This window comes from Erpetoichthys calabaricus, chromosome 11 (genome assembly GCF_900747795.2).
Source record: "Erpetoichthys calabaricus chromosome 11, fErpCal1.3, whole genome shotgun sequence".
In the NCBI taxonomy this organism is placed as follows: Eukaryota; Metazoa; Chordata; class Cladistia; order Polypteriformes; family Polypteridae; genus Erpetoichthys; species Erpetoichthys calabaricus.
Genome location: NC_041404.2, coordinates 131,773,135 through 131,791,316, shown reverse-complemented (window position 1 = coordinate 131,791,316; position 18,182 = coordinate 131,773,135). Strand labels below are relative to the sequence as shown.

The following is an 18,182-nucleotide window of genomic DNA, read 5'->3' as shown; positions in this document are numbered from 1 at the left end:
ACGTCCGGTTCAGGCCCTGAATACAATACTTCCGGTTCCTACCCGAATGACATCACTTCCCCTGCCCGGCTTTAAAACCACCATGTTTTGTGTTTCTCACCAGTTTTGTTTTGGACTAATGTCTGTTAAGACCTTTGTTGAATAAACCTTTGCTTTTTGATCAGCCACAACTCCATATTAAAGGAGAAATATGTTCGGTCGCAGTTAATTTAAAATATTATATCCTAATGTAAATGAGTTGACATGGCGCTTCACACTTAATATTCCTTTTTAAGCAAATGAAAAAAAAATCTGTATTTTTCAGAAAGTGTTCTAATAAAATTGTCTTCGTAAATAAAGGATATGGCACAGTGAATTCTTCAGAAATTAAAATAATGAATCGAAGTACCATACATGGATTACATTAATGCTCTGTACTACACCGGTTGTGTAGTGGCTGCTGCTGCCCCCTCTGTGGGCCCTGGCTAGCATTTACATACCAGGTCCCAGCTAAGTGCCAACAGCTGTTGTTATCTTTACAATTCAGAAGTGGTACTAAACCTAGGGTTAGTCAGAACATCTTTAAGTCTTCAGCATGTCTACAGTACCCACATTAGTGGATGTTCCCTGATTAAACAGGCAATTCGAAGCAAAGACCACAGATGAACCCGTTTGTCACCTTTTGTTGTGACACTGAACTACTGCATTAAATACTGTAAACAGCAAACTACACAATTTGCTACCAACAAATTAGACAAAACACTAGGGTTTTTGTTACAATTAAATAATTAGCAACATGATCAACAGCATGAATTAGCTCAAAAATGTTTGTAACACCATTGCAGTTTTACAGACCATTGAGGACTGTAGAAGACATGCGGGAGTCAAAGGCCTGGGACTAAGGTGATGTGCCATCTTAATGTTTCTTCTCAGAACATAATTGAAAAAGTGACCCTTTTCTCGACTATAAATATGTTCTTATAAAGTATACAGTAATTTTATAGCATTTAAAATATTATATTACCCAGCCCTGCTAACAAGATCTACTGTATGATGCATACCTTGAAAATTCCTTTACTATTATTTTGCTCTACTCGCAATCAATGCCTGCTTGTAGCCAATTACTGTCGTCTAAATGAGTTGCCATATCTGTTTGGGTGAGGATCAGCTGTGTAGGAATACATTAAAAAACAAACAAGCAAACAAACCAACCCACACGCTGCCCTATATATCAGCTGACTGCTCATCCTTCCAGCTTCTTCGTATAAAATTTAAAACCATGTACCGTGTCTTGGAAATAAATTACATCTTTTCATCTATTATTTGCTTGTGCTTTCTGTTTATCGTTCAGTGAAGCAGTATGAGCAATATCATATGAAATTATTTTTTATAAGAGCTGAAGCCACTAAAAAGACTAAAGGATATATATGTCTTAATACTGTACATACTTAAGATATACAACATAAATATATGATACAGTATACATTTGAAGAAACCCATTTTTATTTAAAAATAAAAAACTTTAGATGGACTTAGGCTATATATGTAGAGCATATACAGCATATATAAGTATGTATGTATTGTATATTATGCAGTGTCTGTGTACTATATATCTATAGGAGTATACCCCTGAAATAAATTACACCTTATTTGCTTGTGCTTTCTGTTTTATCATTCAGTGAAGCAGTATGAGCAGCATCATATGGAATTATTTTTTATAAGAGTTGAAGCCACTAAAAAGAAAAAAGAAAATATATATATGTCTTACCACATACATAAGATGCACAATATAAATATGGGTATATACTTTTTGAGAAACCCATTTTTTGTATAAAATAAAGAAATTTAGATGCACTTATATACGTATGTAGAGCATATATGTATATAAGTATGTATGAACTGTTTAATATGCAGTATGTGTGTACTGTACATCTATAGAGGTAGGCCTTATATGTATAATATACTGTATATGTTTACTTTATATATTCAGACGCAGACTTTATATATTGATACACACACACACTCACAGTCACAGTACCTTATATGACACAAGATGACCGAAAGTCTGTGTTTATTTTTAGGACCCGTATCTGCTCGAGCCACACTAGTCCACAGAAGCAACCACTTTGAAGACAGCACAGAACAAACTAATTTGGTTCTTTCCTTTTTTCTGTTTTACATAATTTAACACCGTCGCTAGTAAACAGCGATCTCTGTAAGACACACAGAAATGTATATATGGATATAATGTTTCTTTTTTTTGTTTCGCCTTATACAATTTCTTGTATTAGGAATTTGTTAGTTTTTGCATACCCCTTGGGGTCAGAGCGCAGGGTCAGCCATTGTACAGTGCCCCTGGAGCAATTGAAGGTTAAGGGCCTTGCTCAAGGGCCCAGCAGAGTAGGATCTCTTTTTGGAAGTGACGGGGATTCGAACCGGCAACCTTCGGGATACCAGCACAGATCCTTAGCCTCAGAGCCACCACTCTGCCCATATTTCCATATATATGAACATTATATGATGATTACTTAGATACATACAGTACAGTGCAGTGATCCCCCGCTATATTGCAGTTCAGCTATCGCGCCCCACTACATCGCAGATTTATTAATACTATTATTATTACTAGCCCCCTGCTCGCTTCTCTCGCTCACCCGGGTTTGGTTTTCCGGATAAACAATTTAAAGAGATTGTTATTTTCATGGGAATTGTTACATATGCATTATTTTCATTTTTACTTTAAAACTTTTGTAAAAATAATATTTGTCCTGCCCCGGGCATGGTTAAATCTCTTTCTCATGGCACTTATAACGCTGCTCGTGTTGTGAAGGGGGGTTCTGAACGCACACTAAAGAGATGCGATCGGTTCAGCTAGTATCTTGCTGCTAAACAAAATAATAAATATGGAATTTTTTATTTAATTTATTAAACAATTTTCAAACAAAGTGAAAAAGGAAAAATGAAAAATAATGCAAACATTCTAAACCAGGAGAACTGATTTCAACAATAACCAAGCTAAACACTAAATAATGATAAAATAAAAACAAAAACGAGACTGCAAAATCCAAAGGGCAAACCAATAACAAAAGCAAAAATCACAAGCCAAAAAAAAAAAGTGCAAAACAGAAATAGTCAAAAGACCAACAAAAACTGCCAATGAAAGCAGAAGGCAGGAGCCGATCGACAGTAGTCAGGGATATTGCTAATGCGTTAGCAGAGGGCCCTGAAGGTGAAGGTTTATATAAACCTGACCAGGCCGCACGTGAAGGCCCTAAACATGTAATTATGGAGAAAGGGACCCGCACACAATTACAAATAATACAAAAACATGAATAACAAATGCTGAAGAGAGAGAAAAAGGCAAAATTCATAAAAGGCGAAAAATACTACAAAACAATTGAAGATGCTCAATTGACACAAGTTAATTTCTTGCTGATGACAGTATATGTACTGTATATGTATATTTGAATGTACATATTACACACTGTTATTGTGTTTATCATTCTTTGGCTTTAACTCTGTTAAACAATATTGTTGATCTGGAAGTTTGCTCAATTACTTTGCCAGATGTTGGCCTCATTTTTTAAATTATACTAAGTGAACACTTTGCAGCCAATCCAAGTGTTCACGTAAAAACATCACCAAGCTCTCTGGATTCGGTCAAACTGAGTTTTTCTCCACTACAATACCTCAAGGCTGCTCTCTTCCTCCTCTTCTGTTTATCTTGTACACAAATGAATGCAAGAGTTCACACTGAAATCTGCAGAAAACATTTGTCATTGTGAGTCTTCTGGAAGATAAGGAGGACAGCCATGGATCTGTAGCTGATGAGTTTGTGCAGTGATGTGATCATTCCTTTTTTTAAGACCAACGATATGGCTGTAGAATTTAGAAGCTCCCCTTCACCCACTCTCTCAACAATAATTAAAGGGAGACAGTAGATATGGTGGAGCACTATAAATATTTAGGCACAATCATTGATAACAGGCTAACCCTAGATCTTAACACTGAACAAATTTGTAGAAAGGGGCAGAAACGGTTATTCTTTCTTCGCAGACACAATTGTTTAAAAGTGGACAAAACAAAACCACAATGACACTTTTTAATTAAATCTGTTGTTACGTTTTATTTTATTTGTTGCTTTGGAAGCCTCAGTATTAAGAATATAAACTATCTTAACAACACTGTAAAAATTAGCAATAAAATGATGGGTTTGCAGCAGACCTCTGTCACTGAGCTGTAATCACAAATAAATTTTAAAGAATGTCTGAATCAATTCTGCAAAAATCTCGAGTGTGTGCACTCATAATAACACTGGTCATCTGTTTTTGTGTCTTGGTTTCTTTTCTTGTATCTGTGTAACAATGCTTTATGTTTTGTACTTTCCTCCTGCAAACAAATTTCCCTCTGGGATAATAAAGTCTACCTAAAATTTTTACTGGTATGGACACACACCAGATATATGTTCATATATTTACTAAAAACAGGGGGGTCTTCAGTTCCTGTGGCTGCCACTGCTTTGGTTTCATTAAATGAACTGTGCTGGCATTTTCAATATACAGAACAGTCTGATTTGGTTTTTATTCTATTAAGATATTCATGCTGCTGACAATCTCTATATGCACAGAGACACAGATACATCTGCTATCTTATTAATAAATAAATAAATAAATAAATAAATAAATAAATAAATAAATAAATAAAACTGAATCAAGAACCTCACCTCCAACCAGCTTTGCTTCCCACGGCTATCAGAATGCAACTTGAATTTTAATAAACTCTACGACTACGGATAATGTTGTTTAATTAGCTGGTAAAGGATGCAATTTGCATTTCAGTGAAAGAGGTGATAGTTTTAGGGCCTCAGGCAGCTGCCATTTGGCCAAAAAAGAGAAAAACGCAAATGTGCGTAAAATAAGGCAAGAGTGAAAGTTTGAGACTGGTACACCATTCTTTTAAGTGTGTATTAGAATGATCCCATTCAGGCGCTCAATGACCCATTTCATCGCATTCATGTGCCTGAATCTACAGAGGGGCTTGGCGTCATTCTTCTTCCAGCTGCACAAGTCTACCTCATCCCATGAAGAAAAGAACTGCTGCTGTTGTCAGTTCTGGCCTGCCATTTATGGATTCTTTAAAGGCTTTGCACATTTAAGACAAACAATGATTTCATTTTTGTGTGCATCCAGTTGTTAATGCTATTGTAAGACTTTTTTGTTTGTTTGTTTGTTTGCTCTGTTTTTCATTTGCAGTGCCGCTATTCAAAAGGCATTTTAAATTCTAGCTGCCAATAAATACATTATAAAGCACCAACACATTCTGATTTAACAGATCAATCATCACTGCTCCAAAAGTTTGGCTTGAAATCAATAAATATAAAGGTGCCATTTACATCCCGTTAAAAATGAACACAGGATAACATTATAATTATATCTGACTCACTCTATCGTTACTCTTAATTTAGTCCTGGGGACACAACTGCTCACGCACTCCTGAATGTGATCGTTTTTAGAGACTCCTAAATAATAAAAATTATACTTGTCGTTATTTTTTGCTCTATTCATTTATGCTGCACGAAATCGGAGACATAATTGTTTAGACTGAAATAACGCTTTTTATGCTAATTTTAGGGCTTGGACAATTGAAAGTGTAAACCACATCATCATAGTGATTTGTGAAGGTCACTGCCATAACCAGTACAAATTCTTCCTGGCATGGGAATGGTGGGCAATGTTGTTCATTTTCTGTTCAAAATGGGGGTAAGCTGTTTCCTGCTTCCTCCAATGTAGATATGAATGTTTCTTTCTTTCATGCTTTATGAAGATGCTGCCCAAGCGAAAAGGGCAAGATTTTAGAGGGAGACTAACACGGATGATATGTTCTATTTCACCTGGGAAGGCTGCAGAGGAGGATATTGGTTCGTAGCATATTCTGAGAAGCAGGCAGTGCTCGATTTATCAGGCTTAACAAAGGAATATGAGGGATATGCCTGTGGTGTAATTTGGCACACCACAATATAGGGATTGCTAGATCAGGAGATAAAAAGAGAGAGACTTTGAGAGTTGTATACTCGCCTGAATAACAAAAGAACAAAACGTCAAGCCCTGAACAATATTCAATACTCAATGACCAAAACACTTGCAATAATTTCCTGAAACCAACTAAAAATGTTCAGTCCTTAACTATTCTATGCACCAACAATATTTAATTTTGTTTATCCATAAACTTGGACACTGCGGTGGGTTGGCAACCTGCCCGGGCTTGGTTCCTGCCTTGTGCCCTGTGTTCGCTGGGATTGGCTCCAGCAGACCCCTGTGACCCTGTGTTCGGATTCAGCAGGTTGGAAAATGGATGGATGGATAAACTTGGACATCTGATATATTGTGCCGCCATCTTAATTAGTGGTGACACATTACATCAAACCAATCAACCATCCATCCATTTTCCAAACTTACGTTTTTTCAGAAGAATAATATGCCCTGCCACACTGCACAAATTGTTCAGGATTGTTTGAGAATCATAATGAAGAGTTCAAGGTGTTGCCCTTGCATCAAGATTCTCAAGATTGCAATCCAAATGAGTGATTGAGGGATGTTTTTGAACAACACCGCACAATGTAAAGAAGTTAGAGGATCTGCTGCTATCATCCTGATGCCACATAACACAGGACACCTTCAGAGGTCTTGAAGAGTCCATGTTTCTGCAGGTCGGGGCTGTTTTGGAGGCACAAAGAGGAGTAACAACTAATTAGGCAGGTGATCATAATGTTTTAGATCATCTGTGTATATATACAGTTTACCAATATACTGTACTTCATATATTCAACTTACTTAACTTCCAATGTGGCAGCACTGGGTGGTAGTTCTCTCCTTCAGATCCACTTGAAAGTTGCTAATTAACCTGACAGGTACATCTTTAAGATATGGAAGGAAACAGCACAAACCCAGTGGAGGAGACCTTGCAGCACTGACCATAGTGTTACTCCTGCATGCTCCATGCTTACTCATCACCATATTCAATTAAACTTCTTTAAATCATATTGACATGTTTTTCGTTACTGAATTGTAGACAGCAAAATTTGGTTACAAGTATATGGTGTTTAAGGATCAAGAACTACAAAGCTACTAGTTAGTTTCCATCAATCCATAGATTTTCTAAACCTTACTTATCCAAAATAGGGAGCTGGAGCCTGTGCGATTTCCCCCATTGTAATGTTCTCATTATGTCCAGACCGCTTTTCCTAGAGTGTCTCAGTGCCAGCATGTAAAGCTGGCAAGTCCACACTTTCCTGTCCCTAGCTATTCCTAAAATAGCCAAGAGAAATAATCCCTCTACTCAAAGGAACCTGCCCGAAGCAGCTCTAGGAGGAGCCATCCAGGAAGCGTCTTTACAACATACTCAGACCACCTCAACTGGCTACTCTTTATCCAGGGGTTAGTGGCTCTATTCTCAGGCTTTATTGAATTGCTGAGATGCTCACCATATAGATAGATAGATAGATAGATAGATAGATAGATAGATAGATAGATAGATAGATAGATAGATAGATAGATAGATAGATAGATAGATAGATAGATAGATAGATAGATAGATAGATAGATAGATAGATAGATAGATAGATAGATAGATAGATACTTTATTAATCCCAATGGGAAATTCACATTCTCCAGCAGCAGCATACTGATACAATAAATAATATTAAATTAAAGATTGATAATAATGCAGGTGAAAAACAGACAATAACTTTGTATAATGTTAAATGTTAACGTTTACCCCCCCTGGGTGGAATTGAAGAGTTGCATAGTTTGGGGGAGGAACGATCTCCTCAATCTGTCAGTGGAGCAGGACAGTGACAGCAGTCTGTCGCTGAAGCTGCTCTTCTGTCTGGAGATGATACTCATCATGATGATATCACAGAGTGTCAACCCAGCTACCCTGTGAATAAACCTAATTTATGCCACATGTACTTGCAATCTCATTCCTTCAGTCATTATTATGGACATAGGTGAGAAAATGGATGTATATCAATCGGTAAACAGATAGAAAGAGAATTTTGCCTTTAGATACCCCTTCCGCTTCACCACCACAGACCAGTACAGTACCCAGAGAACAGCCTTCGTCACTCTAATCCACTTGTTGATTTTATATTCCCTTCTTCCATCACTTTTGAGCAAGATCCTGAGATACTTAAACTCCTCCACTAAGGGCAGTTGTCCTCTATTCTCCTGGAGAGAGCAATCCACTTTTTATCCTATGAAATAATAATGACCTCAGACTTTGAATTGCCAGACTGGGGTGGTATGCCAATATTTAAGAAAGGTGACCAGAAGATATGTTACAACTACAGAGGGGTCACAACCCTCTGCCTTCCAGGTAAAGCCTATGCCAGTCAGTTGGAGGGGAGACTCCACCTGATGGTAGAGCCTACTATACAGGAGGAACAATGTGTGGAATAGTAGACCAGCCATTCAACCTGACACAGTTGCTGGAGTGTGAGTCGGAGTTAGATAACCCACCCTACGTGTATTTTGTAGATCTGGAAAATGCTTATGACCATGTTCATTAGCATGAGTTGGCCATGTCCATCTGCATGTGTTGTGTTAGGTGTTGCAGGAATATGGGGTAACAGGGTCACTCTTATGTGCCATTCATTACCATTCTAATCTTAAAATACTTAACCCTGCTAAAATACCAAACTATGTACACGGAAGAAGTAATTTAAGGTAAAATTAATTTAGTTTAAATTAAGTCACACCTTTTGTAGTATGTTAGTTAAAAAATGACTTAACAAACTTCAATATTGCCAAACATAAAGGAAAACGTTAGTTGACTCTGTTATGTTCAACTCTTCTCTCACCGCATGAACACCATATTATGAATGAATTTGCCTTTCTTATACAACATTACCATTGAAACTTCAGGAAAAAACAGGTCAACAATGAATATTTTTGTCTTATTTGACTTGATTAAAATAACACTACAGACAAAATTATGATTAATGCTTTTCAAGGCCTTTCAGTCTCTTTATGCACTATTTTCATTAAAAACGAATCCTGCATGTGGAATAAATGCATTGATGTAACATTATTGCTTTTATCATCAATAATGAAAGATTTTCTCCTCATCTTGAAAAAACAAGTCAACAAACATTTGCATTTGAATTTCATTTAATGAAAATAGCACTGATGTCCACATAAAATTAATTTTACTAATTACTGTATGTATTAACTGATGTCCAGTTGAAGGTGATGGCCAACTGAAGTAAAAGAAAACAATACCTGTCTGGTGGTAGATGTCGAAAACCTGACTCTATTGCCTTTGGGTGGTGTACTCGCCATGTTAATGGTCTGCCATCCCAGCTGACCCTTATCTTATAGGAAATGAGACTAGAAATTTCAATTAGTTTGAAATGCAGGCTTAATTTAGGCTCACGGTGATATCAAAACGTTCATAGCTGATGCTTCAGTATAAAAGAACAACAAAAACATCACCATACACTTTAAGGTATTTCACCATCACCATATACTTTAAGGTATTTCATTCATAAGCATTATGAAATTACAAATTAGCAAATGTATCAACCAAAGTAGGTTACAGAGCTTTCATGGCCGACAAAGCATGCTCTGTTTTTTTTTCCTCTTTTTTTGAGACATTCAGAGTGCTGGGCCAGCAGGAGGTTGATTACTTCCTCTCCTTTAACTTAACAAGCAGGAACGAGAAAACCTAAAACAGAGTCCTGAAAATAAATCAATGGAGCCAATTCCACAAGCAGCAAGAAGAGTTGATGCAAATACAACTGGCAGGCTGGTAACTGGGGCAACTCAATCCCATCATGCGGCCCCCGAGAGGGACACTGGAGGAGTTTTGCACAGCCAACAGGCCCATTTTTCAGAAGGCATTAAAAAGGAATCAAAGAAAGTCAAAATATGCAGATGTGTTTCTCAAACTACTTTGGTTATGATACACACTTTTGGTCTGTTTCTACTTTGCACCTGAAGCAGCTGGTAGAGGCTGCACCCTCCATGACCCTGAATTGGATTACGTGGATTTGAGAACATTATCTCTGGCAAACTTCAGAGTGGAGATTAGTAAGAATTAGAGCTATTTATAAATCTTTCAGGGTTAGCTCCTAGAACTCCATTTCCACCTCTCGTTGACTTGTTGGGTTTTCTCCACACTCTCCAGTTTCCTCTCAAACCTTAAAGTTAACCTCAAATTACTAGATGAGCGGTAGGGTGGGTTGGTGTGTGCAATTGTGTGCTGCAGAGAACTAGCATCCCTTCCAGGTTTCATAACCACCTTGCACCTTTGCTACCAGCATAAGCTTGGTCCCTGACCTGCCATGTACACCTCTAAAAGACTAAGAAGGGTTAAAAAATGGTACTCTAACTTTTCTTATCTGGTTCAGTTTCATGCAGAGCATGTTCAGTAGCGGGAACCCATCCTGGATATGTCTGCTAGTGTATCACAGGACAAGCTTACGCATATAACCACAAGTATTCATACAAAGCCAAAGTAAAATCACTTTTCTACCTTACCTTCAAAAATTTAACACAATGTAACATTCTCAGACCTTCAAAATGCAATTCAGGGTCATAGGGATTTGGAACCTACTCTGACAACAGGACAAATCTGTCCTGGATGGGGCACCACTTCAACTCATGGCAAAATTGTTCTTCCTGACTGGAAAATAGGTAATCAAAAATATTGAAAGCAGTACCAGGGGATAGATTAGACAAAAACAGTCATTAAAGCTAGAGAAGGTAATTACCAAAAGTCAAAATACAGTGCTTGATATATCAGGCTTAACAAAGGAATATGGGGGACATGACTGTGGTGGAATCTGGCACACTACAATGCAGGAATTTTTAGATCAGGAGATAAACAGAGAGAGATTTTGAGAGTTTGAGATACTGTGCCACCACCTTAATTAGTGGTGACATGTTACGACAACCCAACCAACCATCCATTCATTTTCCAAACTTGCTTTTTTTCCAGAAGGAAAATGTGTGCTCTGCCACACTGTACAAATTGTTCAAAATGGTTTGAGAATCATAATGAAGACTTCAGGGTGTTGCCCTTGCACCCAGATTCTCAAGATTGCAATCAAAGTGAGTGCCTGAGGGATATTTTGGAACAACACCACACAACGTAAAGGAGTTAGAGGATCTGCTTCTCTTGTACCGGTGCCACATAACACAGGCTTGAAGAGTCCATGTTTCTGCAGGTCAGAGCTATTTTGGAGGCACAAAGTGGAGCAAAAGCTTATTGGACAAAATACACTACATTACTCATTCCAATATGCAAAAATCTAAAACTTGAGGAAACACACAAGAATTTCCAAACCTTTAACCTAAAACACACACTAACTACCATCACAAATATTTTTTGCTGTTTGAGTCCAGAATCTTGGACAATCAGGAAATGCATGTTGTTGACCTTTATACCATCAAGTCAGAGACCCACATGCCACAACTTCTACTTAAGTTTAGCGCCATGGCACTTATTATTTTTAGGCACTCGAAAATGGCCTCATTTCGCAAATCTAATTAAACACACCAGTTCCACATACTGTATTTAAGAAAATCCAAACAGAAGAGGACAGCAAAAAAAGTAAGTGGAAAACACAAGAAAATTAACATATATTTTACTTCATAACATATATATGATACTTTCAAACTTTAGTAGCTTTCCTCAACATTTATAACAAAGATAATACGATAAAAATGATAGGTGAACAATGGAGGAAAGAAGAGCAGCACATTTGTGACAAGACGTAGACGATGCAAAGCTCTTCATCCACAGCTCTATGCAGGATGGGCATATTAAAGGGAAAGGAGCTAACCAAGCCTCTGAAGCTTCACTTATGGGAATCCAGCAGGGTTAGTGTTGTGTAAATGTCCAGGCGACCCTGTAATGGAGTAAGTGGGTTTCAGGAATGGATGGATGGATTTAATCGTTTTGGAGATGCAGTCATCTTCTGTTTGGAGTGCCCAATCTACACTGCGTCAGACAATCAGACACGAGAACACTGCTTTGGATCTTTTCGTTTTCTCTAAGACTCCTTGAAGCCATCAAAGTGCAAATTATGGAGGGAAGGTAATCATTAAGATGATGAGTAATTTACATAAAAACTTACAAACTTCTCCTCCAAATACTTGGTAGCTCAGGGAATTGTATTTCGTACAGCGAAGGGCATAAAATAATGAATTTTTTAGGCAGGCTGTTTACCCTCCTTGTTGTGTTTTTTTTTTTTTATACTTTTTATAACATCTGCTCGATGAAGGCATTAATCTTCTATTCTGCAGACAGCCTGCAGCAGGGAAACAGAAAAAGAAAAAAAAGAAAAAATACAAAGCAACAACAAGTCCCTTCAGCGGCAAGTGAAAACAACAGCATTTGTGCTCCACTTTCCCAAATTTGTTTGTTACAATTGACTAGAAGATAAATACCGTGGCAAACACTGAAATTGTTGAATCCAGGTTGCAGGGAGCCTAATATTCGATAAACACCTGTATCAAAAAAATATCAATTTTTAACTAGCTTACAAAAAATACAAGATGCAAAGGCAACAAATATTTGTTGAATGGCCTAACAGTTCTTTTTAAACATCTGATCCATTGTGTTTTAGCACTGAGTTAGCATCTTGTATTCAAACATTTCATCTGTTTAACATCATTAAATTGTCACATGCAGCAGTTTATGATCGGCTAAAACACCCCAGTATAAATAAGCCAAATCAACTTCCGGAGCCATCTGTCCAAAGCAAACACCGAATAAAACATGACGCCGGGTAGAAGCAGACGGTGCAAAGCTCTTAATCTGTGCTGCTGTGAACTATGGCTTTTCTGAGCAAGTTGAAGCAGTTTGGATGCATTAAACAGAAGGAAACTAATCAAGTTTCTGAAGCAGCGTGCCGCTGTTCGGTTCTAGGGATCCAAGGGGGTCACTGGCAACGAGAAATGGAGTTTAATTGCTGTCCTTGGTGCGATTGCCGTTTTTTCCATTTGATCTCTAATGACACTAATTTCATTCTCCAAAAATAGAATTTGCTTCATTTTTCCTTTAAGTTCTGTGCCTTTCTTTGATACTGATGTTCCAAAGGACCAGCGTGAAACGGTTTTGTCTCAAATATTTTATCTACTGCTTGAGCGTGTGCTGGATGACAGATTAAACAAATCAAAGTTTACAAAAAAAGGATTGCATGCTTGTTTATTCTGTAATAGAGTCAGTTTTTAAGGCAAATCATTTTTGTTGTTTCTTCCAAAATTAGCACCTTTAACATTCCAGATTAATTAAAGAATGCAATAAGCAATACTCCGCTTCTGCCAACTGTGGTGTCTAACTGGTCCCTCTCAGTAAACATTTAGAGCTAGGCATACACATTTTTGAAAGCAGAAGAAGGGTTAGGGTGGTGAGAATGCATGTTGGACCACTACCCTGGCCTACTTCCATGGCTCTTTAAAGCTGTACAGGACATTGGAAAAAAAAAAACATTTGTAACAAGAGACTCAGGATCAGAATCTGAAGGGATCCATACTTGTCAACATAACATAACATACTGTAATATGACATAACATAACATTCTCAAACCCATTTATTCTAATCCAAGATCATTAAAAGATCAGGGTCTATCTTGGCAGCAAAGGAACCAACTTGGAAAAAGTTGCCAATCCATCGCAGTGGCCAGTCATACTCACAAAGCGCCAGTTTAGAAAAAAACGTTTAACATAAAGCACACATTTTTGGGCATAGGGCAACATAACCCGAGTACTTGAAGGAAATCCTGTACAAATATGAAGAAAATGTTCAAATTCCAAGCAAACAACCAGGGACAAGAGTCACACCCAGACTGTTGGAGCATGGAGATAAGAGAATCACTTACAAGGCCCAGATAAATGTATAGTGCATGCATTTTTATTGTTGTTATTGTTATAATAATAACACCCTTTAAAATCTGTAACCAACAAATACACTGAAAACACCCATTGGCCAATTGAAACAAATAACATATAGTTCCATTCATTAATAAAAGTTTTTCCCATCATAATCCATCAATTCATTTCCTAAATTTTAGGGTTAAAGGAAACTCGGGCCTATGTCAAAAAGCAGTACTGGTGCTTGGTTATTTTGCACCCTTGGCCAAACTTATTAGTGCGCCAAATTTCCGGTAGTTAACCCTTGCAGCTGGGTTTTTGCCCCCCATATGATCTGTGCCCTAGGCACATGCCTAATTTCGCCTTAATGGTGGTGCTGGCCCTGGCTGCAAGATATGCAGAAACGATGAATGGATTGCCAGTTCATTACAGGGCCAACTTGTGCAGACATTCACCATCACTTCTACTGGGCAAATTAGCTTGCAAGCAGTTGGGAGTATTTTAAGGGTTTTGGAAACGGTAAAAAAACAAGAAGAAGATAACAAGGGTGCATAATCACTAACCCAGCTTTCATTTCAAATATTGTCTCAGATAAAAGAGTTTCTAAGGAGAGGACCAGAAAATAAAACATAGTCAAAAAACCTGCTAGGATTGTAACCAGGAAAACAAAAACACTAAGCAAAAATTAAGGTCAAAAAGTCAGTTGAAAATCAAATGTTCGGGAGATGCTAAATATGTCATGTTTCAGCCAGGGTCCCCATTCCCGGCCAGTTTGTATTTCAATTTTATTCATTTTTGATTTTTTGTTAATGTAAATATTGTTGTTCTTTTAGTTTGTATCTACATATCTACTGCACTGTTCTGTGTGTCTTATGGGTGGTTTCGCAAGAGGCAGGGTCACTTACCTATCATTGCAAGGGACTGCCCTCAGCCCTAAAAAGTCTAAAGGAAAACCCACTGTCCCTTGCAGTTCATTGAATGTACTGGTGTTGGAGAGTTTTTTGGATTATTTATATATTTTTTGCTTTTGTAATTTTCTGGATTTCAACATTTTGGACAGTTTTTTTTTTTTTTGCGTTGCACCCTCCCCCACCATAACCTACCTTCTATTGGGGAGGAATTAAAGGTTCAGATTCATCAACAATTTCGATCTCCGGTTTTCTATAAATCTCGTCGTTTTAGGGTCCCCTGATACCGAACACACAGCTATCTCGATGATGGGTGTGTGTCTGTGTGTCACAGTTTGTTGAGGACAGTCTACTGCTAAAACGGCTGGATAGAAAAATACCAAACTCAAAATAGTTATGAGATGATGATGTGCTGATTAGTTTTTGAACCAAATTGTACAAGAGAAAGAGGCTCACTAGAGAAACCCTCAAATACCGTAATTCTACAATCAATTCTTCTTGTCAATTGCTATCATAATGACCTATTTTATGATCAGAAAGATCAGCATCAGAGCAGCAAATAATTACTGAAATGTTATAGAATAGTTCGGGTAACTTGTTTTGTGGGGTACAAAGCCTACTGATGCCCACGTCTTAAATTTTTGGATTTTTCTCTTGCTTGGATGCTTATTTTCCATTGTTATTATTGTTTGCTTTGGGATTGCCTATTTTAGCCAACACTCTTTGTGCTCTTTGGAGCTTCACTGTTAACAAGAGTGTTTTTTGTGATATTAAATTTTTTTATTTACAAAGATTCCACAAGTGTTATCTCTGTTTAGGAATTCCAAGTTTATGACAAAATAGCATTTTGGGATTTATCTGCAAACTTGGATAGAAAATGACCAATAAAAGACCCTTTTAACCCTTCTTTGTATTTGACATTGAGATTGTCATCTGTATGACCACACCTAAAACAATCGAATAGCGTCACATTACAATGCCACAAAACAGCAGTGTGGTAAACATGAACAGTGTAAAATAAATTTCAAAGCATTAAACAGTAACCTAAAAATAAAATAACTGCTGAAAACTGCTCCTGGATGTCTAAAAACTCTTATATTTCTGTAAGAAAGGTAACATGTTGTTTAGTAGTAAGATAAATAACAATTAAAGAATGAAGCCAAATCACAACTTTGGCTTTCTTAGAACACCCCAGAAGGCCAGTGACATCACTTCTGCTCTGGCACTCCAAGCCCCGCCTCTTTCAGCTCCTCCTGCATATAAACCTCTACACACACCCAGAGGCTGGTGTTCATTTTGAGGCCTGCTTGTGAAGGAGATGGAGCTCCATAAGAAGAAACAGTCTGCTCATTTCTATGACTAAATTCCAACACCTCATTTTTCATCCTTTTCAAATCATTGGACATTAAAATGGGACATCCTTCGAGACCCATAACTCTTTATCTGCCTTTTTGTATTTGTATATATAATTTATTTCCATTCATTCATTTTTTAGGCCTGATTAAGTTTCTGGAGAACCAATCAGAGCAGCATTAGGCCCAAGGCAGAATTAACTTTGAATGCATGCTCATCTCGCAAATATGCTCTCATACCTGAGCAATTTAAAAACATCAGCTAACCTGACATACAAGTCTCTTGTATTTATAGTTGGAGACAATCAGATCTTTCCCAGCTGTTACTGTACGTTGCGTGTGCCATGTTTTTATATGAGCGTTACATTTGTAAGTCATTTAAGATTTAAAACTAGAGCCACTATTTATTTAAAACAGAAGGAGCAACATATGTGGCAAAGTGAGTCACACTCTAAAGTACTTTTAATTATCCTATACATCCTGTAGCACTGACTTGTAGTGGACATGAATTAGGCTTGCCATAATTTTTGACATTTTAAGGTTCTGTTATCATTACTCAAATGAGTAATGGAGACATTGAGCGACATAATTGCTAGGCTGCATCTGTTTCTCAAGGTCTCTCTAAACATGGATACTGTGTTAATTATAATCATGTATTACCTGGTATGTATGAGACCACTTCATGTTGTGGCGGGTGGCCGGAATCCTTACCTGGCCAGGACGTGCAAGGTGTGGAAGGACCGGGGGAGAGAGTATTATCAGGACAGTTTCTCTTCCAGGTTGATAGAGGGCAGCCCCCTTGGTTTCCAGTGGGGCCACAGGTTATGAGCATGGGAGCTCAACCCTGCTGGAACCCGTGGCCTCCACTAGGGGGCGCGTGGACCTTTCCAGGGCCTTATTTGGTCACGCTTCTGCCACACCTGGAAGTGTGGCTGGAAGAAGCAATAAAAAGAAGCCGCCTAACTCCATAAGTTGACCAGAGTCAGGAGAAGAGGAAAAAGCCTCAGGAGGAGTGTCGGGAAAAGGACTGACGGCAAGAAGGGACAGTTGTATTGGTGACTTGTGCACAGTGTGTTTGCTGTAAATAAACCAGGTGTTCTCTTGAACCTGTGTTCTGCCTGTGTGTGTCCGGGTTAGGGTGGTGTTACGCCCCCTAGTGGCTTACATTGTACTATGTAACATTTTTTTATGAATGGTTCAGGCCTTATAAATTTATTGTGAATAACAACACATGACTAAGATAAAAAGATATGAGTCCAATAAAAGATGGCTGCACCCAGAAAATATATTTAATTATAAACAACACTTATTTGCTAATTGCGAAGTTATTGGCTCATGTTTGGAACTGATTATCAAAAATAAGCAATATTTAACATACAGTGGTCAAAACAATCAGACGAACTTTCATAGAAAGGACAACTCAGCTTCCAGAAGCAGCAAAGATGGAACCCTGAAATTCTTTATTTTGAAATGTTTCTTTTAGAGAATGTGAAGTCTGACTGTTGTTGGCTGTAAAGTACATTCCATTGCAGACCCCTCATCTTTAAATAATCTGACGTCTACAAGGTCACAATTGAGATGCATGCATACTGATGGCTCTAAAACAAGATGTGTGTACTCACATACCAGTGTGATTATTTTACTAAATATTGCAATCAACGACTGGATGAAAATGCTCAGACAATAAATAAGTGTCTTTTTTTGCGATCAAATTTTTATGGGGAGAAAAGATTAAACAAAACCAATATAAGTAGACATAATTAGTGTTAAACAGTACAAAAAAGAACAAAGACACTCTCAAAGGCACCCATGACCACAATATTTCCTGAAGAAGTTCGCAGAAGAGAGAGCTCATACCACAACCTAACGGAGTGAAGCCGAGCGAAACACAAGAGGTCTATTATGAAACAAAAACTCACTTTGTGAGTGCGTCTCCACTGACGATGGTTGTGGTCTGCTTGTTTGAAACTGGCAAATATATAAAATAATATATTTTTTCTAAGAATTCTGCACACAGAAATGCTTTGTTAGCATTTCCATCATGTTCAGTTTTGTGCACTCAGTCA

The 18,182-nt window shown here is 37.7% G+C and overlaps 1 protein-coding gene across 2 annotated transcripts in view; it reads right to left on the bottom strand.

Moving 5' to 3' along the window:
* Positions 1–18,182, bottom strand: part of elfn1a (extracellular leucine-rich repeat and fibronectin type III domain containing 1a) — an 848,877-nt gene that overhangs the window by 401,322 nt on the left and 429,373 nt on the right. The gene's annotated exons all lie outside the window — the stretch shown is intronic.